Below are 26,101 nucleotides of genomic sequence, written 5' to 3'. Positions count from 1 at the left end.
CACGCTGGACCACGCATGGGACTGCATCGTCGGAGAGGGGAGAGCGGGCAGTAGAGGGCGACAACGTCCTCTGCTGCCCGCAGATAAACGGAGAAGGAAGTGACGCGCCACCATCAGCGTCAGCCTGAAGAAGCCGGCAGCTGTCGGCGAAACCGTAGCTACAAACAGGTAAACAAAACTGTTTCTGTGTTTAAAAAAGAACGAAAGCATGGATAGTGTTAGTGTGTGTTGATGAGGTGTATTCCATGGCTGTGGTGAGCGGGCAGTGCAGGCATCGTCTGGCCTATGCCAGCTGATGCCACCACCCCACCCCACTTGCACCCATAGCCCTCAGTGTCTAAGTGCAGTTTAAAATTGGAAGTGGGCACCGGCACTCGGGATGAGGCTGAAAAATCCCCCTGCCAAATGCCGTTGAATGTGCTCACTCCCAAGGCCCTAAGTGTGTGTTTGCGTGGAATGTCGCTGGTGGAAGTGTTTAAGGTGCAAAAAAAATTGGGGGGCAGGTTGCCACAGAAATGTGGAAATGGGGTCCATACCTGCACCCCCTGCCCAGAAGATGTTCTAACGTTAAATACTATTATAAAAAAAAAACATAAAACCAGAAATTAGTCCTTACCCTGTACAATTCGTCACTGGACGTTGTGCTGGACATGGCATCCTGACAGTTGGAAACCTTGCTCTATTGTTGCAACTACAACCTCCTCACACTACATGTCGCTAAGATATTCGAGTTCCATATTCAACCTTTAAGAGTTATGGTAAATTGTAGATTGACTGTATTTGTATAGCGACTTCTTAGGATTCTACAACCCCCCAAGGCGCATCACAACACAATCAATCATCCACCCATTCACACGCTGGTGATAAATAGCTACAATCTAGCCACAGCTGCTCTGGGGCGCACTCACGGAAGTGTGACTGTCGAACACAGGCGCCACCGGTCCCTCTGATCGCCACAAGCAGGCAAGGCAGGTTAAAGTAGCTTTCCGGAGTTTTCTACTTTCAGAAATTTTGTATGACTTTTCAGAAATCCATAGAAGTGATTATCTTGTGATATAATGTAAGCAATACCTCTTTCTTTATTTATTTTTTGATAAGCACGCCCCCTGCCCCGCAGAGCTCCGTGCAATAGGAAACTGAGCGCTGATCAGAACTAACCAATAGCGTTAGACTGCTGCTTCAAACTTAAGGAATACCTCGGCTGATGCAGAGTTGATGAACTTTTCACGGACAAGAAAGTCTTTAAAATATAAATATATGAAAACACAGCATGACATGAGAATAATACTTGTAAAACGACGTGTTTTGCTCTGCTTGTCAGCTACAGAAGCACATGTATAAACAAGAAACGTGAAGTCGCCATCTTAAAAAAACAGAGCGACAGACTTTTAGTGTGATATGCTTGTCAGCCACTAGATGGTGCCATCGGATAAGAGAAATACTCCGGAAAAAGAATTTAAGTGTCTTGCCCAAAGGAGACAACAGCAACATTCTCTGGAGGGAGCCGAGATTGAACCTACAACCTTCCAATTAATGGACAACCCGCTCTACTTCCTGAGCTACTCCTGCCCACTTAGACTATACTGGTGTATCAGATATCAGTAAAAAGCCAAAATCGAGTGAACCATTTTCATATGTTTTTAAAAGACAATCAAATAGCTCTGAAAGTGGTCATATTTATTACAGCTGCTTCATAATACTTCAAAATAAAATAAAAAGAACAGAGATAAACATGGACCATCCTTGAATTGAATATCCTGAAGTTTTCTGACTTGGCATTTTGCAGTGCCAACCCAATCTGCTGGAACTAATGCAGCATTTTTCACTCATTTAGTTTCAGGGTCAGCAAATGTGAGTGGCAAGAAAAATGTGGCTCCTCAAGAGGATGACAGGAAATTCTGTTGACGTGACACAGTAATCTGTTATCTGAAGCATTGACTCACGTAAATCTGTTTTGCAGAGCATGTTTGCAAACTCATGTCAATCTTTAATGTGATTTATGCGTGGCTCAGAGAGATGGAATTCAACATGAGGAACTATTCATAACTGAGTTTTTTCAGGGTGGGGGGAATCTTAAAAGCTTTACTGACATATATTTTTATTAAACTCAGTTAGTGCTTTTCATTAAAATAAAGTGCCGATCAGACAAGACAAATTTCTCTTAATTTTCTTAACAAATTTGAACAAAGTAAAAGACATCAAACAGCCTGTAACTAAAATGTCAACTCCCTCTCGACCTCAGAATCAGATTTTTTCGATAAAGACCAAGACGCAGGATTTCCAAGTGTAATGTCTCTGGAATGCAGACCAGTGCAATCTGCTGTCATCTCATTTTTCCAATAATAATAATAATAATGTTTATTGTTGCATGGAGTATTTCAGATTGAGATTAAATCTGCTGATGTCATCATAGTGCTCCTGTCTACCTCTATGTGTACTAAAAGAACCAGTTTTTATGGTAACCACAAAAACTATTTTATACAATTCCCAAATATTTGTTGCTGCCATCGAACTCTCATTTGCAAAGTAAGCAATCCTGTTATGTGAAGTCATGTGTATCGAATTACTGCATGCAAATGTATTTGTACTAATAAATATTTGTTTTTTCCTGGTAGTAAACAGTCCATTCTGTAATTTTTTTATGCACTGTGCCAAAATAAATGGATTTGGAGATGGTTTGGTAACTTCTAAAAATTCCAGAATCACACTGACGTTGTCTAATGCTAATCTAGTGACTTGTTCATGTCTAGAATGTGCAGGACTGACCCAATCTTCCATGTCAATACAGGAATTGGTGCAAAATTCTGCAGCCAGATTTTATTTGTGGGCTAAAAAAGTGAAAGCATATTTTCCCTTTGCTGGCTTTCAGTGGAACATTGGCTCTGTGTAAAAGTTTTAGTTCATGTGTAATAGGGCAGCAGTGGCTTAGGAGGTAGAGCGTGTTGTCCATTAATTGGAAAGTTGTAGGTTTGATCTCTCCTCCGACTGGAGAATGCTGCCGTTGCGCCCTTAGGCCAGACACTTAACCCACCTTGCCTGCTGGTGGTGGTCAGAGGGACCGATGGCACCCCAGGGCAGCTGTGGCTACATTGTTGCTAATCATCACCAGTGTGTGAATGTGTGTGTGAATGGGTGGATGATTGATTGTGTTAGGAAGCGCCTTGGGGGGTTGTAAAACCCTAAGAAGTTGCTACACAATCACAGACCATTTATCATTTTAAAAGGCCCTTGTGGCTCTGACATATATCTCAGATCTGCTTTAAAGCAAGCTCCATCAAGATCTGTAGCTCATGTTGTCAAAGTCTGTGAGGACAAAGGAAAGACAGGCGGGACTGCATTTTTTCCTGTTTTTGCACCTAGACTCTGGAACCAACACCTGGTAGAAATCAAACAGAAGCATTTTTTGCATAGATCTTAAAACTAAATTGGTTTTGCTCTTCTTCCTAACTTTGGTCACTTAGTGGATGTGTACTGGGTGTAAAGATGAAGCAGCAGGTCAGACAAGTAGAGAGGATTTTGACCATGCAGGACTCAAAAAGTTAGGGTCTAAAGTTTAAAACTGTAAATGGTAAATGGTAGCTGGCCTGTATTTGATATAGCGCCTTCTAGAGACCTGGAACCCCTCAAGGCGCTTTACAACACAATCAGTCATTCACCCATTCACACACTGGTGGGGATGAGCTACGATGTAGCCACAGCTGCCCTGGGGCGCACTGACAGAGGCGAGGCTGCCGAGCACTGGCGCCACCAGTCCCTCCGACCACCACCAGCAGGCAACGTGGGTTAAGTGTCTTGCCCAAGGACACAACGACAGCGATAGACTGAGCAGGGCTCGAATCTGCAACCTTCCAATTACGAGGCGAGCACTTAACTCCTGTGCCACCGTCGCCCCAAACTGTGATTGTAAAACCAGGCGTATGATAAATGACCAAATAGTAAAGGAAATAATTGCAGCCGAACTTACTAATCAATGGCAGTCCAAAGTGAAACTGTTGTTCAGGCTTGCAAAAAGTTTGTATTCTGTGGGATTTTAAAGGTCAGTGAACAGAAACTTGTTTCTCAAACAGAACAGATTAAGTAACTGCTATATTACAATTTAATGAAAATACCTATAAAAGCCCAAGTTAACCCACTTGTCCTATGCTGAACAAAGCCGTAAAGCCCCACAGTTGCCTGGCACTATTAGATTATTGTCTAAGTAGCAGCAGATTACTTTTCAATGGGCTCATTGTTTCAGAGCCACACACTCAACATCTCCATTTATACACATTATTTAGCACACATGTTCTGAATACACACACACAGAATGAAGCAGTGACATTGTTTGTTCTTGTTTTTCCTGTGAAAAAATTCTAAATTATCATTAAATGATCACAAAAATTATACATAAACAACAACAATCTTTGCACATACTAGTTGGTCATTTATTATCCACTCACCATGTGCTGAAATGTACTTTTTTTGAGAAGCTTTTTGTTTCCTCCTATTTATGCATTCCTTCTACTTCCTTCAATAATTTTATGCTAGTACCTGTTTTCTACCACTTCCTTTAATGTATTACCTTTTAGAGTTCTCACTATGAGCCAGTGTCTCACCTCTTATTAGAAAAGTGATCTAATCTCTTTTGTCCTGTCAGAGTGATAAGTTACGCACATATGTCTAAAGAAAAACTTTATAGGCTAAAGAACTAGTCTACAAAAACTTTTATTTACTGAACCAAGACACTTTCTTATTGACAGACAGCTCTAAAACTGATAAAAAAAATCAGTGAGAAGTTTGATAGGATTTCTGTCTTATCTAAGTGACACCTTGTTTGTAAGACACTGATGCTTAACACTAGTCTTTAATTTATTAGATTGTTTTAAGCTAAACAGATCATTAAAGGGGATATACTGTGACTATTTCTTAAGTTATATTAGTTCTTTGGTGTATAAAAATAGGGAAAACACGTTTGTAATGTTTTGTTTGCAGAAAATCCTTCTCATATAAATCAAGTTAAGCAGTTTTATTCTTGACAATGTCTTAAGCCGGGGTGAGTACTCTTCACATCATTCACAATCTCAGTGCTGATTGCAGGAGAGGGAGCAACAGCTGATCCTCATCAGCGGGCCGGCTTTATTAGGAGGAGGGTGATCATGCCGCGACGCCGGATGATTGCTACTAACTGGTAGTCTCTAGCCCTTCGAGTTTCGCTAACCTTCGATTCGTTTTGTGCTTGGTTTTTGGATGATACATTTAATGTGGATATTTTTTGGATCTCACCTCAGGTTGCTGCATCTTTGGACACTCTGCGATCTCTGGAAGAAGATCTCCGGTTCGTTCATGTATCACCTCTCATTCAGCCGACCCGCTCTCCACCACGCTCACGCTCCCTCACCGAGTCAGCCTCCTCATCCCAATCCGTCAAACACTCATCCTCCTGGACTGTTATCTCACTCAGGATATCACCCCGGCTCACTCCCCTTTCATTTTCCTGCTTCACTTCCGCATAGTAAGTCCCGTCTCCCGGTTGGAGAAAAGATGGCGGAAGGAGCAGACATTCTGTAAGGAGCTCCGGTAGCAACCTCAAAGAATGGTCTAATTTAAGAACTATTATTACTTAATTATTAATGAAAAATCTCACCGGAAATATAAAACTTCTCTCTACAACTAGTACTGGTATTACCTAAACAAGAGTGGATGAGGCCATACATGAAACACGAAGAAATGGCTAAAGCTAACAGCAAAGCTCACAAAGCTCTACTAACTCACGACTACCTTGGTTCGGAGAATATGGACACCAACTCAAGAGGTAATGAAAACCCACTTTCATCACCCTGCAAAGCCACAACATCACACAAAAAACCAAAAGGCGAAGAAGAAACCGACTCTAATGTATCCAACAGTGCGCTACTAGCCGCCATTGAAGGTCTACAAAAAATGATGGAAAGCTTTGGCGCTGACCTTAACAAAATACACTCTCCATCTCTAACATTGCCAAAGCGGTTGAATTTAACAGCGCTGAAATTCAAGACTGTAAAGAGAAAAATAAGCAGATGGAAAAGCAAATAACTCAGCTGAAAACCACAAATGAAGTGTTAACCAAAAAAGTTGACAACTTGGAAAACAAAGTTTCAAACCTTGACCAATACCAAATAAAATGGAACCTACGGCTCAAAGGGTTAAAAGAGGACAAAGAGGAAGACACAAGACAAAGTGTATCGAACATCATTATAAAGATCCAACCCAGCTGGAAGGAGAAGGTTGACTTCATTCTGGATTCTGTTCACCGTATCGGCCCCAAAAACCCTGATCACCCAAGACAAGTCATCATACAATTCACCAGCCATTTCTACAGAGATGAACTTTGGAGATCCACTAAACAACATCCCACCTGCAGAGAGCTCAACATCCGATTCGCCGAGGACCTCACCAAGGAGGACCATGAAGCACGTCTTGCGGTATGGTCTAGGGTGGAACAAGTGAGAAAAGCAGGGCTGAAAACCACCTTTAAAGGTCCATATGCCTTCATCAATGGACAGCGGGTTACACCCTAGCCAATTTAACATAAACATGTGTAAGTGAAAATGAGACCACACATGATTATTTACATATACGTCTATGTAGTTGTATGAGGACACAGATCCGCAAAATGTTATAAATGTTGTACACTCAGATTACCATTTTTGGGGATTGCTACCTAGGTTATCTCGTTGCTTTAGGTTAGCTTATCCTATATTGTTCTTTTTTGTTCATTATATGGTTATTATAAACAGCAAACTTTCGTTAATCTCTATCAATGCTAGAGGGTTGAGAGATATCACTAAAAGGAAAAGCCTTTTCTTATTCTGCAAAGGGAAAAATGCCATGTTTAGCTTTTTGCAAGAAACTCATTCTGCACATGAAGACAGCAACTTTTGGATTAAGCAATGGGGAGATGAAGCCTTTTTTTCTCACAGCTCTTCAAGGTCAGCTGGGGTTGCCATCTTGTTGAAAAACTTTCAAGGTAAAATTACTTCTATTGAGAATGATATTGTTGGCCATTGGTTAATTCTTAACATAAACATAGAAAATTTAATTTTTATTCTAGTAAATATATATGGATATAATACCTTAACTCAAAAATAAAATATTACTGGAAGAAATAGGTTTACGTTTAGACCATCTAAAAGCCAAACACTCCACCAATAACGTCCTTCTTGGAGGAGATTTCAACCTTGTTCAGGATGAATTTCTGGATAGATGGCCATCTAAATATGAGATAAGCTACCCAAATCCATTTACCAACTTCTGTTTTGAACATAATTTTATGGATATATGGAGACACCTTAACCCAGTCACTCAGAAATTCTCATGGTTTAATTCAACTAATAAATCAAGGATCGACCATTGGCTTATTACAATGACTTACTTTTATTGTATGACTTCATCTCTGATATATCTGCTGCCCCACTAACGGACCATTACCTTATAGCACTTAAAATTAAACCGAAAAACAACACTTATAGAATAAACAAATATTGGAAATTTAACTCTTGCCTTCTCCAAAATGACCATTACTGTAAAAAATAAAGTCACTTATTACAGATATTGTAAACTCAAAAGAGTTAAACAGTCCAACCACTAAATGGGAATTTTTTAAGTACAAAATCAGACAACTTTCCAATTCATTTAGTAAGCAACTTAAAAACGAACTTCAGGTTTTAGAATTAGACATTAAACAAAAATTAAACTTATATTGCAATAAACCTAATCCATCTGAAATAGACAAGCAAAATGTCCTAACCCTTCAAATAAAGTTGGATAACATGTACATACAAAAAACTAAAGGAGCCTTCATTAGATCGAGAGCCAAATGGATTGAGGAAAGTGAGAAAAACACTGCTTAATTCTGTAACCTAGAAAAAATAAGACAACAAAGAAATTCTATAAACTCTTTACTAATAAATAATGTTGAATCCACGGATGAAAAATTAATAGGACAAGAAATATTCAACTTTTACCAAAATTTTTATACTTCTAAATTTTCAGCCCCTAATTCTAATGCTTTTCTAAACCATATTGATTCCTTCATCCCTAAAATAGATTACTCCTTCCAAAATACCTGTGAAAAGGAAATTACGATGAGCAAACTAAATAAGGCATTCAAAAGATTAGCGATTAATAAAGCACCTGGCCCAGACAGCCTTACAGGTAACTTCTACCGTCACTTCTGGGAGGACATAAAACCTTTACTCTTTGAAGTTTTTTCGGAAATCTTTAATAATTCTACTCTTCCACCCACGATGAGACAAGGCATCATCATATCTATCCCCAAACCAGGCAAAGACCCAAGAATGATTGAAAACAGACGACCCATCACACTTAGAATTGCTTACTTACATATTTACCTTACACCTCCAGTCAGGAATTTCAGATATTGTCAGTGAATCACAATCCGGTTTTCTAAAAGGCAGATCGATCCATAATGACATTAGATTGGTAATGGACTTAAATGAATACAAAGATCTGATTACTGACAATGGATTCATACTTTTCTTAGACTTTTACAAAGCCTTCGACTCTGTAGAACATCAGTTCATCTTCTCAGTCTTAGAACGCCTGGGTTTTGGTACCAACTTTACCAACTTAATCAAAGGCCTATATGACAACATAAACAGCTGTGTCATCCTACCAAAAACACCACCCCTAGATTTAATATTAATGTTGGAATCCCACAAGGTTGCCCAATCTCACCATATCTCTTCATTCTGGTTACCGAAATGTTGGCATTGTATTTAAAAATCTGTGATAACATTGCAAAATTAAATGTTCTAGGCACTGATCTAATTATAAGTCAACTTGCAGATGACACCAAACTTTTTTTAAAGGATTCTTAACAAATTTCTATAGCCATCCAAAAGATTCAACTCTTCTCTGAGGCCTCAGGCCTAAACCTAAATCTAAAAAAATGTGAACTTCTAGCCATTCATGACACACTGTTAAAAGGAATACATTAACAGTGCCATTAAGACTTTGAATGTCTTAATGGCACCCTAAAGATTAACTGGTTAAAATTTTGGTTAAATCACCCACACGCCTTTTGGTATAGTATCCCCACTTACATCTTTAACAAAATTGGTGGCTTAAAAATTCTTCTCCTAACTGACTACAATATAAACAAACTCCCCAATAAACTTTCAGAGTTCCATAAACAAATGTTATTGTATTGGAAAATGATATAAGTACATAACTACTCACCACACTCTATAATCATTTGGAACAATCAATTTATATTGCGCCGAAACAAATCACTATTCTATAAAGATTGGTTAGATAACAATATATGGTCTATTATACCCTTAATGGATGTAGATGGTCAGCTCTTGAATCATGACCATTTCTGCAGAAGATACAATTTTAAAGCTTCTGAGCTTGACTTTAACAGGTTACATAATGCACTACCAAAACAATTGATCATCCAAGCCCGAGAATATCTAAAACATCAATGTTCTATTCCAATCCTTCCTATTTTATCTATTAAAGGTCTTCTGTTAACTGACAGAAAATGCAACAATCTTACAATAAGATCAGCCTTAAATGAATCTCTTTTTCCTGGAAAAACAAACAAAAATAACATAATTTACAAATTTGATAAAATATCTGTTGAGAAAATAAGAACTATCTACCTAAAATTACCTATACCACCAAAAGCTAAAGAACCCCACTTTAAAATAATGAATGCAATCTATCCTTCAAAAGAATTGTTAAGAGCTCGTTTTAATGTTGATAGCAACAACTGCTCTTTTTGCGAAAATCACATAGAAACTATAGATCATATATATTATGAATGTCAGAAAACACAATTGTTCTGGAAAAGCTAGAGGTGTGGATCAAAACTAAAATATCACTCCCAGTTCACATCACTAAAGATATGATAATATTTGGAATTCTATTCAATAATAAAGATAAAGAACTCTGCTATAATATCATCCTCTGTTTAGCCAAATATTTTTTCCATAAACAACGAATTTTGCAATCATCCCCTGTCTTCAATGTTTTTTTAATAGAATTTCAATTATATTTAAAATCCCTGAAACACCTCAACAAATATAGCGAAAATCTATATAACATGTTAGCTGAACTTCCAAAGTGATTTCCTAATTCTATATGATATATGCTGTACCCTCATTGAAAGCTGTACTTGTTCTTCATGTTCTTTTGTCTCTTGTTGTTGTCTTTTACTGGATATTTACAAATGTTATATTAACTGCTCCTTTTGAATTTAAGTTTTGGACTTAACATTGTCAAGGTGCCATGTTTGTTTGTAAATTTACTAAAAATAAAAAATAAAAAGTCCCGTCTCCAAACAATTCACTCAAGACTACAACTCCCATACTCACCTCTGTTTTCCCCTGTGGACGCCGCTTCCTGATTCTCATCCGCGGGACCCCAGTGCGCCCTTAGTTCTCCTGTTCAAAAATAAAATATTTTATTTTTTATCTTTATACTCGCCTCGGTCTCTGATTCTGCATGTCTTGGGTTAGCATCTACCTCAGAACATGACAGATAACTTCAATACCTTCCAAAATGAGCCGTTTACAGGCTCTGTCAACTTAAAAGTTTATGTTTATGTTTATCTATTTAGCAAACACTTTTGTCCAAAACGACTTACAAGTGATAATCTGCATGTTGCCCTTGAGGCTAACAACAACAATGTGACATCAATCATGGAGAGGAGGGAACAAGGAGTGGATATTAGAGAGGGGGGACGGGTGCAGGGAGGGTAGAACAAGTGTAGAACACCTTCGTCTTCTTCTTCGTCTTCCTCCGCTTATCCGGGTCCGGGTCGCGGGGGCAGCATCCCAATTAGGGAGCTCCAGGCCGTCCTCTCCCCGGCCTTGTCCACCAGCTCCTCCGGCAGGACCCCAAGGCGTTCCCGGACCAGATTGGAGATGTAACCTCTCCAACGTGTCCTGGGTCGACCCGGGGGCCTTCTGCCGGCAGGACATGCCCGAAACACCTCCCCGGGGAGGCGTCCAGGAGGCATCCTGACCAGATGCCCAAACCACCTCAACTGGCTCCTTTCGATCCGGAGGAGCAGCGGTTCTACTCCGAGTCCCTCCCGAATGTCCGAGCTCCTCACCCTATCTCTAAGGCTGAGCCCGGCCACCCTACGGAGGAAACTCATTTCGGCCGCTTGTATCCGCGATCTCGTTCTTTCGGTCATTACCCAAAGCTCATGACCATAGGTGAGGATTGGGACGTAGATCGACCGGTAAATCGAGAGCCTGGCTTTCTGGCTCAGCTCCCTCTTCCCCACGACAGATCGGCTCAGCGTCCGCATCACTGCAGACGCCGAACCAATCCGCCTGTCGATCTCCCGATCCCTCCTACCCTCACTCGTGAACAAGACCCCGAGATACTTAAACTCCTCCACTTGAGGTAGGACCTCTCCCCCGACCTGGAGGTGGCAAGCCACCCTTTTCCGGTCGAGAACCATGGTCTCAGATTTGGAGGTGCTGATCCTCATCCCAGCCGCTTCACATTCGGCCGCGAACCTACCCAGTAAGAGCTGAAGGTCAGAGCTGGATGAAGCTAGGAGGACCACATCATCCGCAAAAAGCAGAGACGAGATTCTCCTGCCACCAAACTCGACACACTCCACACCACGGCTGCGTCTAGAAATTCTGTCCATAAAAGTGATGAACAGAACCGGTGACAAAGGGCAGCCCTGGCGGAGTCCAACCCTCACTGGGAACAGGTCCGACTTACTACCGGCTATGCGGACCAAACTCACGCTCCTCTGGTAAAGGGACTGAATGGCCCTTAACAGAAAGCCATCCACCCCATACTCCTGGAGCGTCCCCCACAGGGTGCCCCTGGGGACACGGTCATAAGCCTTCTCCAAATCCACAAAGCACATGTGGATTGGTTGGGCAAACTCCCATGCCCCCTCCATCACCCTTGCAAGGGTATAGAGCTGGTCCACAGTTCCACGGCCAGGACGAAAACCACATTGCTCCTCCTCTATCTGAGATTCAACTATCGATCAGACCCTCCTCTCCAGTACCTTGGCGTAGACCTTTCCAGGGAGGCTGAGGAGTGTGATCCCCCTATAGTTGGAACACACCCTCAGGTCACCCTTCTTAAAGATGGGGACCACCACCCCGGTCTGCCACTCCCTAGGAACTGCCCCCGATGACCACGCAATGTTGTAGAGACGTGTCAACCATGACAGCCCTACAACATCCATAGCCTTGAGATACCCAGGACGAACCTCATCCGCCCCCGGGGCTCCGCCGCTGTGTAGTTGTTTGACTACCTCAGCAACTTCTGCCCCCGAGATCGGACAGTCCATCCCCAGGCCTCCCGGCTCTGGTTCCTCCTCGGAATGCGCATTGGTGGGATTGAGGAGCTCCTCAAAGTATTCCTTCCACCGTCCGACTATAGCCTCAGTTGACGTCAGCAGCTCCCCATCCCCACTGTAAACAGTGTGAGCGAGTTGCTGCCTTCCTCTCCTGAGGCGCCGGACAGTTTGCCAGAACCTCTTTGGAGCCGATCGATAGTCTTTCTCCATGGCCTCACCAAACTCCTCCCACGCCCGAGATTTTGCCTCGGCAACTGCCACTGCTGCACCCCGCTTGGCTATCCGGTACCTGTCTGCTGCCTCCGGAGACCCACAGACCAGCCACGCCCTGTAGGCCTCCTTCTTCAGCCTGACGGCTCCCCGAACCTCTGGTGTCCACCAGCGGGTACGGGGGTTGCCACCACGACTGGCACCGGCCACCTTACGACCACAGCTAGCAACAGCCGCCTCGACAATCGCAGAGTGGAACAAGGCCCACTCGGACTCAATGTCCCCCACTGCTCTCGGGACGTGGTCAAAGCTCTGCCGGAGGTGGGAGTTGAAGACCGTCTTGACAGGTTCTTCTGCCAGGCGTTCCCAGCAGACCCTCACTATGCGTTTGGGTCTGCCAGGTCTACGCGGCATGTTCCCTTGCCATCTGATCCAACTCACCACCAGGTGGTGATCAGTTGACAGCTCCGCCCCTCTCTTCACTCGGGTGTCCAAAACATACGGCCGCAGGTCAGATGATACGACTACAAAATCTATCATCGACCTGTGACCTAGGCTGCCCTGGTACCAAGTGTACCGGTGGGCATCCTTATGTTCGAACATGGTGTTCGTTATGGCCAAACTGTGGCTTGCACAGAAGTCCAATAACAAAACACCGCTCGAGTTCAGATTAGGTGGGCCGTTCCTCCCAATCACACCCCTCCAGGTCAAGCTGTCATTGCCCACGTGAGCATTGAAGTCCCCCAGCAGGACAATGGAGTCCCCTGATGGAGCACTATCTAGCACTCGTCCCAGGGACTCCAAAAAGGGTGGGTACTCTGAACTGATATTTGGCCCATAAGCACAAACAACAGTCAGGACCCGTTCCCCGACCCGAAGGCGCAAGGAAGCTACCCTCTTGTCCCCCGGGGTAAACCCCAACACACAGGCAGAGAGTCTCGGGGCTAACAAAAAGCCAACCCCAGCCCTCCGCCTCTCACCCGGAGCAACTCCAGCAAAGTAGAGTGTCCAACCCCTCTCCAGGTCTCGGGTTCCAGAGCCAATGCAATGTGTCGAGGTGAGTCCGACTATATCTAGCCGGTACCGCTCAACCTCTGCCACAAGCTCCGGCTCCTTCCCCGCCAGCGAGGTGACGTTCCATGTCCCAAAAACTAGTTTTCTTGTCCGGGGATTGGACCGCCAAGGCTCCCGCCTTGGTCTGCCACCCGATTCGCATTGCACCGGACCCTTCATGTTCCTCCTGCGGGTGGTGGGTCCACAGTTGGACGAGCCCATGTATCCGGTTCGGGCTGGGCCCGGCCGGGCCCCATGGGCGAAAGCCCGGCCACCAGGTGCTCGCTCACGGGCCCCAACCCCAGGCCTGGCTCCAGGGTGGGACCCCGGTAACCCTCCGGGCCGGGTACTCCGACTCTTCGTTTTAACCGCCATGAAAGATCCTTCGAACACCTGTTTAATCAATACATTTGCAGTGGTCTTTGTTACGCATGAAAGCCTTGGAAGTCGTACTCAGGATCTGCTCCGACCCCTCTGACTCTTAGTCCCGTCTACCCCTAATTAGTTGTTTATTGGACTCACCTGCCCGTGTGTTTCTGATTATCCTTGTGTATTTATACTCCGTTTTGCACTTGTCCTTTGTCGGATCATTGTTGTGTTTTCACCCTGTTATATTGCTCCTGCTGTTTCATCCTACCTGCCATGATTCATTAAATCTGTTTTATTTTACCTGAGCTGCATTTCTGCCTCCTGGTCAAGCTCCACCACACATGGGTCCACCCCCACCGACACCACATCGTGACACGTACTCAGGGCAAAGAAAGCCCAGAAGCGCCTGGATCAGCTTAGACAAATCTGCTGCAGCAAAGAGTGGCACAACATGGCAGAATTTGGAGTCCTATTTCCTGGTATTTGGACATCTTGCTTCAGATTGGATGACAGAAACACGACTCCACCACTAACTCTCTTTGGCCTGTGACATGGATGTTTTATCTCCACAAATAACACAAGCCTGGAGGAGCTTCTGCCATGTGGTTGAGTTACTAATGCTAATGATTAGCTTCTACTAGCCGAGACATTCTCTGCTGTCTCCTGGACACTAAACCAACAACAGCCTTCACCGTCATAAGTCAAGATGGGTGAGTCCATGAATGTTAAGTGACAGTATGATGTAGATCTGTCAGGCTTTTCAAATCCTACAGTTTCACCGTCTATTTTCTAACAGAAACTAAAGCAGGACATAGGTGTATGAAATTATTTTCACGTTCAGCTGGTTTTTCTGTGTTCCACACTTTTAAGAAAACAAGCTGGAGTTGGCTGTGCCCACTCATCATTAACTCAGGCTGCTATAAGCTGAGAAGCTCAGATATCCGGCAGGTGGTTTGATTCTACTTTGATGTCACAAACCAGGAGGAATCCTAACTAGATGCCAGAGACTGGCTCCTCCTGATGTTGTTATTATGTTGTTAATTATGTTTTAGGCACATAATTCCTAAAATCAAACACTCACACATAAAATGGATGGACGGGAATTTTTCCCGACTGGTGTGTTTATAGAGGCATTCTAGACCCACATGACAGCACAAAGGATGCAAAAGCTGTGTTTCACTGCCATGCCTTGAGAAACTGTTGGAATGTAATTTTATTATCCTATCTAATCCCCGGCTAAATGCTCTGTCCGCAATTATATCCCTGGGATTTTTTTATTTATTTGTAAGCCTGGAGCCACAACGTGTCTAATATCTTTCAGGCATGTAGGGTTGTTAATGCTCAGGCAGTTCTAACAGATACTTCAAAAACAACAAAAGAGGGACCAGACCTGCGACTATTTACTGTAATATGGATACTGGCACTTGTTCACCCTCAGCTGAATTTTGTTGGTGCTATCATGTTGCAATTGACGCTGTAGAGAAGTACTTGTTCTCCTTTTTTTTCTTGGTAGATAAACACTTTTCTGAGAATGAGACCTGCTTGCCACAGCTGTTGCAAGGTAATTTACTGGCCCTGAAGTATTGCATTATAAAGCAAACGATTGGGTTTAAGTGCAGAGTTTATTGCTGAGAAAGGGAGAGATGTGTGATTTGACTCTGAGTACCAAACGCAGTGTCTGAGATTTGCAGACTGTTTTGTTTCACTGCTTCTCAGGGAATTTCTGCTGGAGAAAAAAATTAGTTCAGAACCTGTCAGAGTGAAAGTAATGCTAAATAAACCTGATATGTATGAGTTCTTGTTTACTATTAATTAACTAAGCTCAGAAACTGTAAAATAGTTAGTTTTAATTCAAATCAATTCAATTTTATTTGTATGGTGCCAAATCACGACGAGTCATCTCAAGGCACTTCACATAATAAAGATCTATTATTATATTTTAGATCTTTGAAACTATCGGAAACAGTCAAAATTTGTTTCAGTTTATTGGATAACTGGTATTGGCTCTCTAATTATTATTATTATTATTATTGTTATTTTGTTAAAAATGTTAAACAACTGAACCAACTAAAATAAAATAAAAAAATTAAGTCCAGACTAAAGAAGAGAAATGATCAGATGTGATGTCAGCTTCTCTTATCGGGTGAAATAGGATAAACCTGAAACAGGATTTCTGCGTCACTGCTTTCCCACATCTCTGTTGGCTTTTGAGTTCTGGTATCTGTTGTCTATGGGTGTGAGCCAAATGTATGATGAACACACCATTTACCAGCATTTATGATCTCTGTGAGCTCCAATCAAAAGCAATCAATTGTAATGCATTACTCTAAGTTGTTGCTGATGATTATTGGTAATGACTAAAAATCAGCTTCCCTTTACTGTAAATGTGTTTTTCACAAAGTTTCATCTTTCTCTTCCTCACACCTTCACGCCAGAACACTCATTTTTTTCTCATGCCAGCCTGTTTGGGGCAGTCATGTGACTTTTTGTCTGAACACAATTGCTGGTGTTTTCCATTGGTTGATTTTCTTTGAAAGAGCGTTGGTTACCTGGCAACGGGGAATGGCGGCACAGCTTTGCCTTTCTGTGAAACTGCACCCCCTCCCCTCTGCATAGCTCTGAGCTGGTCCGCCTTTGACACGCTGCCTCTTCTGCAGCCCGAGGTGGTGATCAGGTAGCACTCAGACAGGGACAGAGTTGTCTCACTCTTCCTCTTCTCCTTCTTCTCCTTTTTCATCAGACAGTCACAGAGACCTTTAGACTCATGAAGGTGAGTTAAACAGATCTGCTGGCTCCATATAATTTAAATATTTTCTTTTTCTATGAATGTGTTTAGATTTGTGGTTAATCATTGATATTGATAAAGATGTGACTGTTCAGGACACCGTTTACAATTAAAACAGCAATTTTATTAAAGTTAGGCATTTTTATTGCATTTAAACTTTTATTAGTTTATTAGCCACTATGGCAACACAACTTGAAATGTTAAACTAGCCTGACAAAGATATGTTGATAATTAATCGTTCAAACTGATGGATTAACTTGAGAAGTTTGAATTAATTAGGGTAAACTTCATATATTTGTTATTGTCAGAGGACCAGATGTGGTTCCATCTTCTAAAGGCTCTAAAAATGCAGTTTTGGGGGCCTGAGTTGCAGCATTGTTTTAAACCCTTAGTTATCAGTACAGGTGTGGCAGGCTACAAAAAAATGCTGTTTTGGGCCCAGAAAAATGTGTGTTTGTCTTAAAAATATTTGGAATAATTGGTTGAGGAACTCCTTTTTTTTACACTTGTGAGCCTTTTAGCGGTTTTGATCTGAATTAAGGCTGCTTTACGCTTTTAGTTGTAAAATTTGAAAGCAAATATTCTAACTTTAAATGACAGAATTTACATAGAACGAGTTTAGAGTTAACTAACCCTGCCACCAGGTGGTTAAATCAGACTCCATTGGAGATCATTTGAAATTTTGAGATGTTGAATACATAAACTGCATCTTTGTGCCTGATCTGTACAATGTATTTGTCTTTTTTTGTGTCTCAGCTTGACTCTCATCAGATTGACTCTCCATACCAAGAATTTAATTAGTGCATTAGTGAGTTCTTAAAATTATTTAAGGAGCAATTCACCCCCAAATCAACTTATTTTTGCTGATAAACTATATAAATGAGTGTCTAATCGTGCTGCAGACATTAATTTAGCACTTTAGTGCATTTTAGTAAACATTTGAATTTTCTGCCTAAAACTGTCAGTGTTGTGCCGTTGTCAGGTAAAAACTCTGCACTGCATTTTGAATCGCTATTGGCTAAGAAGTACCCTATGGCGTTAGCCGGTACCATATGATGTCACAAATCGTTGTGAGCCTGTGTGTGTGTATTTTTTAGCGGCTCCGCCCTCTCGGCCTGCTAAGCAACAGCATTTGTTGAATTTTTTAACAGGAAGTGGGAGTGGAGTAAGACTCTGGTAGGGGGCAACTTGCTCTTTAATGATGTTCTCACCTTTGAAGTTGTGAGTGCAGTTCAAGCAGAAACTGCATAAATGAAAACACCCCTACAGCTATTAGGATCATACCAAGAATGTGAAGGGCCCTTAAAGGTGTGGCTTTCTAATTAATGATTATTTCTGTCATTCGGATTTTTTCATGGAGGCTAAACATGAAAATAGTCTCCTACACCTTAATTTCTGATAGAAAAAAGACAGTGAAACTCTAGAACTTGAAAAGCCTGACAGATCTACGTCAAGCGTTAGCTTGGACTCACCCATACTGGCTCGCAACGGGCTGTTGTTGTTTTAGAGTCCAGAATCGGCAGATAACGTCTCTGCTAGCAGAAGCTAACCATTAGCATTAGCAACTCAACCTCATTGAAGAAGCTCCTCGGGGCTTGAGCTATTTGGGGAGATAAAATATCCATGTGGCACAGCAAACGGAGTTAGTGGTAGAGTCGTGTTGCTGTTATACAGTCCGACGTGAGATGTTCAAATAGCAGTAAATAAAACTCCAAAACCTGCTGTGTTAAGCTCTCCTCTCATGTGGCAGAGTTTGTCCATGCTGAGCCCCCCCCCCCCCCCCCCCCCAGCTACGGCTTTCAAGGCATTTGTTCCTACCAGAGACCCCTGCAAACACCTTCAGATAACGTTAAATAAACAACTACCAACTTCAAGCCTTTTAAATGTTAAGCTCCTATTACTTTAAATACAATATAAAGATGGCAAAAATTGTGTGCATTTTAATTATTCAGAAGCTGGTGGGTAAAAATTTACTTATTCTTTTCCATCAACAGCCAAACAGCAGACATCAAAACCTTCCATAAGCCTTTAAAATCATTGACAGCTATAATTTGCATAATTTCCACACCAAAAGCATATTTGACTAAATTTAGACATTTTAAATCAAAATAACTCATTATAGACGGCTGAATTTACTTTTGGCGTTTTTTAATATGTTTACTGGAACCTCATTGTAATGTCACATTTAGTCTTCAAAGCGTTTCTTAAGCTTGGGGTCACAACATTTACTCTTTGATCACAGTACTTCCCTCTGAAACTGAACTTTTAATGGCTGGCATGCTTTAAATTTGTGTGGTGATATTACAGATTAGATTGGCTGCAACAAGAGCTGGCTTTGTTTTTTATTTTTTATTAAAGATTCAACAGCTGTGCGTGATCTCTGCTCCTCTCGTCGTGGCACAGACACAATAAGGCTTGTGTTTGGGAACTGGGTTGCTTTGAGAGGATTTTCTGGCACGGTAACCGTCCTGAAGTGGTGCCCTTTGAGCCCCTTGTCTCCGTCCCAACCAACCAGGTGGTTGCGTCTGTTTGGTTACTGTAGCAACGTGAGAAGATGGCTCTTTGCCCGTCTTTTAGGTGCACTTTAACAGATGACCTGAAGAAGTCTTTGAACTTAATTGCTACACACACCACCATCTGTTTACCAGTTATTTACACACAAGAATATTACTTTGTCCATCTGACAGCTAATGTAAACCAGCCGTAGTCATGCCAGGGTATCAAGAACATTTGTTGTACAAATGGGCAAAAAAATGGTATTTGAGATCAGTAGTAATCCATTTAAAGGTTTTGTGTTTGTATCAAGTTCTTGGCTACACCAATCGTTTGAAGTTAGCAGGAAGTGAAGCCAGTGTGGATGTCATTGATCCAAAGCCTGGTATTGTATTGCTGATGCAACTGGGAGAAATCTGGCGCTGAGGCCTTCCGTGACCGTCTGCCTGCCATGATGTCACTTCTGCTGACCCGACAATCCTAACATTCCTGCTGGTGGTGTTTTATGCTAACGTAGAGGGAAATATGCAGGAGACATGTGGGAGAGATGCCCTGACTCGCCTACATATGGTCTTTGTCTAAGCGCTGATTAATAATCTGGTATATCCTTCAACGCACAACACACACGTCATTAATTCAGTCCCATGCACGCTCCCCCTCAAGCGCACACTCAAACACTCTTGTGTCTGAATAAAAGACGGAGACGGCAATTTCACCTCCTTCGTTAAAATTCAACCCATCTTCAGGAGTGTGCACTCGAAACCTGGGTAACTCATTCATCCTGCACTTTTAACCAAAATATCTGTCATTAAAAGGGTATGCTTAGAGCGATCCAGCTCCTTCGTGCACCAGTCTCATCGTGTCCTTGTGTGTGTCTTTGCTTTTCCTGTTTTTGTGCATGTGTTTGCTTTTGGTGCATGATTGTAACGACAAAAGACACATTGAGTATAACACAACTACAGCTTTTCCTTTGATCCAGTAATGCCACAGGAGGGAAAAGATGACAGGCCTGGTGCAGGGAAAGCTTTTGCATGCTGTTGTTCCTGCAGGTGTTTGAGTTGTACTCTCCTGTAAACACTCACTACTGATGTAGAAATGGATTAGTTTGGTAAACACTTTAAAAAAAGCAAACATGTGGTTGTGAGTGTTTAGAGGTCAACAGGACGGAAGATGTTTAATAATCGGATACTCGATTCTGGATTTAGATGAAGACAGACTGTCTGGGTGGTTGTGTCCAGGTGGCCTCTCCCTCTGTGTGGGCTTAAAAAAAATCTTTGTTCACCTCTGACCTCTGACCCCTACCCACATCAGCTGGATTTCCTGTCCACCGATGGAATAGTAGCTATTTTTGTTTTGAGGGATCATCATTAAATCAACACTTCAGGCCCTCTTTTCAGATCATAAACACCCCTCGTCCTATTTTTATGTATTCAGTCTTCTCTTTGTTCTTGTCCCAGATCGACTTTACTTTCTTTGGTCCCCTGTTGTACCTCTTGTGTGGCTCATGGAGCAGAAGAAGGGAAAGAGGCTATTTGTCCTGTCATCAGCACCCCATCCTTGACTGAAAAGCTGAGAGCTCCCTGACAGTCACAGCTTTCTGCTTAAGCTAGTTTTATCCCATTTCCATTCACTGATAGTCACGGCACAGGGCAGCATGGTGTGACGCTAATGGCACAGCGTTATCTCAAGAGATGGTGACTTCCTGGGGAAAGTGACTTTATATCTACAGAGAGAATGGGGGGGGGGGGGGGGGGGGGGGGACGACACTATTTCAGATTGAGCAAATGGAAAAAAAAGTAGTTTGGACATTTTGTGCTTTAACGTAGCTCTTTCCATCACTAGAAAGCATTAAAAGATCATTTGGATCTTGGGTCACATTTTGCTTTGTCGCTGAGAATAGCTTTTTAAGCAGCCCCTTAAAATTGCATCATGACGCCATGTGGAAGGTGGCAGATCTTTGGGTGGCTCTCTATGAAGCCAAACTATGCTGAGTCTGAACAGGGCCAAATCAAGCCTTTGTGGGCAGGGGCGCAGGTAGGATTTTCAAACTGGGGGGGACAAAGTTCCAATGTACCCTCCCCCAAACACACGCACACACACACACACACACACACACACACACACACACACACACACACACACACACACACACACACACACACACACATACACATACACAAACTATTGCAAGAGCCTTAACTAGAGCTCAGTCAGTTTGTGTAATTTCATACAATGGTTTATGAAAAAACTAACTATTACATACATGTTTGAAGCCGTTGTGCAATGGAACGCTGGCAACAAAGCTCTGCCTGATCAACACTATCCAAGTCAGTCATTTGTTATTCTCCCAATCAATTACTAACCAAAACCTCATGCTTTATGCAAAACATGTTTTATTTAAACATTAACTGATTTTCAGCATCTTTACAGAAAACATAAAAACCCTAAAAAACTGCACATAAAATATATTAAAAAAAACGATATTAACTTGTCACTTAGCAGTTGTTCCTGACCAACAGACGTTCCTGCATATTTTTACGTTATTTATAAATTTTCATTATATTTGGAAAGTTCTAATTGACATATTAATATCATAAGCTCTTTTCAAATTTTATAATTTACTTTTTTATGATAATGTGGCACACTTTGACTTTCATATTTAACGCATCGCCATCTGCCCCTTTTTACAGCTTTTTTTTACATTGTCGCTACGTCTGTCACGTTAGCGGTGTTTTACCATCATTTCTACATCCATCATGGCCCAAAGAAGGTTAATCAAACATTTAACCCAAAGTTTGGAGCTTGTAAGCTCCACACACCTCTCGTGCAGCACCAGCTGTCTGATGTTGCAGCAGCGTCAATCGTCCCGGCTAGATGAGTGAATTTCTTCATCAGAGTCAATAATCTGCTTCATAATCAAAGTCAGTCATTACCAGACAAAGTGATCAGTCAACAAAGACCAGACCTGCCAGCAATTATATGTTTTATCTAATATTTGCACTCTTCATGTTGCACGCATCTCCTCCTCTCCCCAACTGGGAGCCTTTTGGCGGGAGGTGTTTTTCAAGCTCTAAAAACTCCCAAACTTTGCTGAGGCTTTGGTGCTTTTAACGAGTAAACACTGACAACAATGTACAGAAACTATAACCAACATGCATAAACAGACAGATCGGTCCAGCCTGCTTACACTGTTGGTCTTTTTAAAAAGGCAGTAATCGTTGCTTGCCTTTTTCGCTTCATCCTGCATCCTAGCAGCAACCACTTTGGCGCCTCTGGAGTTGGTGTTTGTTTACGTCATGCTGCATTCAATGTAATTGGAAAAAGGAGCTTCAAGGGCTTAACCTCCGATTTTGTTTTCTTGCTGGCCTTAGTGCGGGGGACGGATCGGGGTCGATCTGAATCTGGGGGGGACAGATTCCCCCCGTCCCCCACCCTATCTGCGCGCCTGTTTGTGGGGCCCTAAGCATGCTTTCTGATATCACTTTACAATAAGGGTCCCTTTTTTAATGTTACTTAGAGCATTATTAAGAATTAACAAACTATTAAATAAAGTAAACAACAGTTAACAAGATAAGTATACTAATCTTTGGTCTTAAAATTTGGAACAGATGTGTGTAAAACGTAGCTTGGCAAGCCAACCTATATATGAGAATATATAGTCTGGCCACGGTCCATTGATGGCCCTCAGTCGTGGGGTGGGATCTATAGTTGTCTTTCTAACTGTCTCTGCATGCTATGGGATAACAAACATGACAAACTCACCGCTATGGATGTCAGTCAACGAGGCAGTCCGCCTTACTCCGTCAAAGAAAACCCAAATACATCTTTTTTTCTAAATAAACTTAAGTACCTCTATCTGCTCTTGATTCAAAGAAAAGCCCAAGTCTAAACAGTCCAAAGTTGATGCCAAAGCTGTTTCAAACAAGCAGTTGCCACCTCTCTGTTTTACATAACATCCCGCCCACCAACAGAATGCTGTGATTGGCCTACCAAACCAATAAAGCGCTGTGATTGGACCTCTATGGAGCTGTCGCTATCTTAGTTTGGCTCAGTCACACTAACATCTTGCCCACCTGACTGATAGAGGTCTATGATTGGTCCACCAAACCAATAGAGAGCTGTGATTGGACTGCTTTGGATGTCAGTTAATGTAGCAGTCTGCAATAAAACATGGAAGAAGCAGAGAAGAAGACAAAAATACAGTTTTTCTAAGATAATGTGCAGAGATTAGCTAACCACAATACTAGATGGGGCTGCAGAGGCTCCAATGGAGCATTGCTATACCTGTATCCATCCATCCAACTGATGGTCTAGAGATTATATGCTTTATAAATGTGCAATCAATACAAAATAAAACCAAACGACACTGCATGACATTGTACAAAATATATAAATTGTTTCTATGTGTTTAAAATAATTTAGTTTTTATTATTAAAAGTTATCTATTTATTTTAAGCTATCTTGGTGGTCTTGGGGGGACTCTGGTGGTGTGGAGGCCCCAAACAGTCGCTTAACTTGAGTATTCCTAGGACCAGCTCTGGGTCTGAAAAATAGATAAAGACATAAAGATGGTGGAGGACCATTAGAGTGTAAATAAACTCCTGACTCCAACCAGGACTCTCTTGTGCTCCATTAGGAGAGAGTAGAGGGACTTTATGTTTGTGAATTGCAATGGCGGTTCACTGTAGCTCAAGACCAACTCTTCCTGTACATCATCTCAGCGCTCGTTCTCTTTTGGTCTAAAATAAATGATGCAGTGGCATGAGCTTGCTTTCAAACTACTAATTATCTTTTAAGCCAGGCTTTCTGGGAAGAAAAAATAATTCTTTGTCTCATCTTAAAATGAGTTTTGCTATATTTAAATCCCAACAGGGCAATTACCTTAGCTGGCAAACTCCTTCCTGACATAATGACATACAGCTACACTTCTGAAGCAACAGCTTCAGCCTGACCATAATGAGACTGCAATGCAATAATTAGGGATGTTTTTCATGACCTTATGCTGTTTGTCACCCAGATGAAAACCAGTGTCAACAGAAGTTCAGGATATTGAAATATTTCAACATTTCTGAAAATAGAGCTGTTGTTGCCGGTTCCTTTCCTGTGTGGCGTACACGTTCTAGCCGTGACCTGCCTGTTGAAGTCTGTTTTTTTTTGTGTGTAAGCCTGAAAAAAATACAGAGATGAACAAATAGAGGGATTCAACTGGAAAGATAGGAAGGGGCGATCCTCGACACGAACCTCAATGCTATTCATGCATGGTGAATAACGGCCAACAGACACATTCAGCGTGCATTCTCCATCTTCTGTTTCACTCATCCCTGCCAGATCTCAGCGGGCTGCTTCTCCATCTCAGAGCCATCTCTTCTTCACTTTAGACAGATTTATGCCCACTAACCTGTTGAGTTAAAACTTAACAATGCATTATAACAGATTTTTTTCACCCACTCCAGTATTTGTTAAAATAAGTTATTAAGAAAGGAGAAACTGGAAAGCATTTCTTCTGAAAGTTTTTCAGGCGTCATCTTTGTGGGAGGGTTGGAGGAGGGGAGGGGAGGGGGGTCAGAGTGACTTACACAAAAGAGGGGATGATATGTGGAGTTTGACAGGGTAGGGTTTAATTGGGGGGGGGGGGGGGCAATGGGAGGTGCCCTGAAGGAATGCCTGGAAAGTGTCAGCAAAGTCATAGAGGCTTTGGACAGATAATCCTACTGATCACAATGCAACACACTCACCCTTAAATGAGCTGGATTTGTGTGTGACGCTGGACAAGCACATCAGTCTGTTGTTACTTCCACACCGCTCTGCTTGTAAAATATCACTTCTTCTTGGCACCTTAGAGATTTCTCACAAAGGGCCTCGGTAGGTGCCTCAGGAGAATCATTCCACTCCATTCAAGAGTGTTGTTGAAGTGATTTGTCTGACAACACAGATTTTAGATGTGCCAAAAGCTTTACTTTATAGACCGAACAGTAAAAAAAAAGTGGTTCCTGTTTCTGTGAACGGACTCGATGGGCTCCCGTGACTCAGCCTGACAGAAAGCTGCAGCATTTATTCTCAGTGGTCTTTTGCTTGCATAATTTAGCTCATCTAATTAATGCAATTAATGCCAAACATCTATTTTTGGAAGCATTGCTTCATACAGTGATTGCCAGGTGCTTAGCCTGCACAGGCTCATTAGTTTGTTGAAATAAAAAATCTGATATCAAACAGCAGAAAAAAAGGTGGGAAAATGACAAAATATTCCTCAGGGCCTGCTTCTGACTATGGAAGTCCATTACCCACTCTGATTTTAAAAAAGTATCATAATTATGAGAATGTTTCTTATTATTAGTTTATTAGCTCTTTCGTAAAATTGAGACAGCTAAGTCATAATTATGAGATAAATTTTTAACAGAATGACGGGAAGGGGCCACCATATTTGAGGGGTCATCAGATTGCGAATACAAAAGTTTTAAAGTCTGTTGTCAAATGACCAAATTTTCTTTAGACATATTTTAGAGATTGGTTTTGTTAGAAAGGAAGTGAAAAAACCAGAATGGACAAAAAATTCTTAACAGAAAATGAAGAAATTCATTTTATTTAAATGTTTGCATTATAACACTGTTGTCATTTTACAATTATAGGTCATCAACAATCTATCAAAACTGGAATGGATTGAAGCTGGTGCTTAATTTGTCCATCCCAAGTGTCCTCATGATGCAAACAAACATTTATTTAAGATAAAAGTAAAAAATAAATAAAAAGCAAATAAATAAATAAACATATATATACAGAAAGTTTATAAAATTTAAAACATAAAAGATAAATCCAAACATAAGTTTTTTTCTTTAAAAAAACAATAACAAATAAGACATTAAGAC

The 26,101-nt window shown here is 41.7% G+C and overlaps 1 protein-coding gene across 1 annotated transcript in view; it reads left to right on the top strand.

Annotated features, from left to right (window-relative positions):
- The first annotated feature begins 16,596 nt into the window (after positions 1 to 16,596).
- The window catches only part of rassf7a (Ras association domain family member 7a), a 37,540-nt gene continuing 28,035 nt past the window's right edge, over positions 16,597 to 26,101 (top strand). The window contains exon 1 of the mRNA XM_054733224.2: positions 16,597 to 16,730. The gene's annotated coding sequence lies outside the window, so the exon portion shown is untranslated. The remainder of the gene's footprint in view (positions 16,731 to 26,101) is intronic.

The sequence above is a fragment of the Nothobranchius furzeri genome, chromosome 4, assembly GCF_043380555.1.
Source record: "Nothobranchius furzeri strain GRZ-AD chromosome 4, NfurGRZ-RIMD1, whole genome shotgun sequence".
Lineage (NCBI taxonomy): Eukaryota > Metazoa > Chordata > Actinopteri > Cyprinodontiformes > Nothobranchiidae > Nothobranchius > Nothobranchius furzeri.
This window is presented reverse-complemented; position numbering and strand designations above follow the sequence as displayed.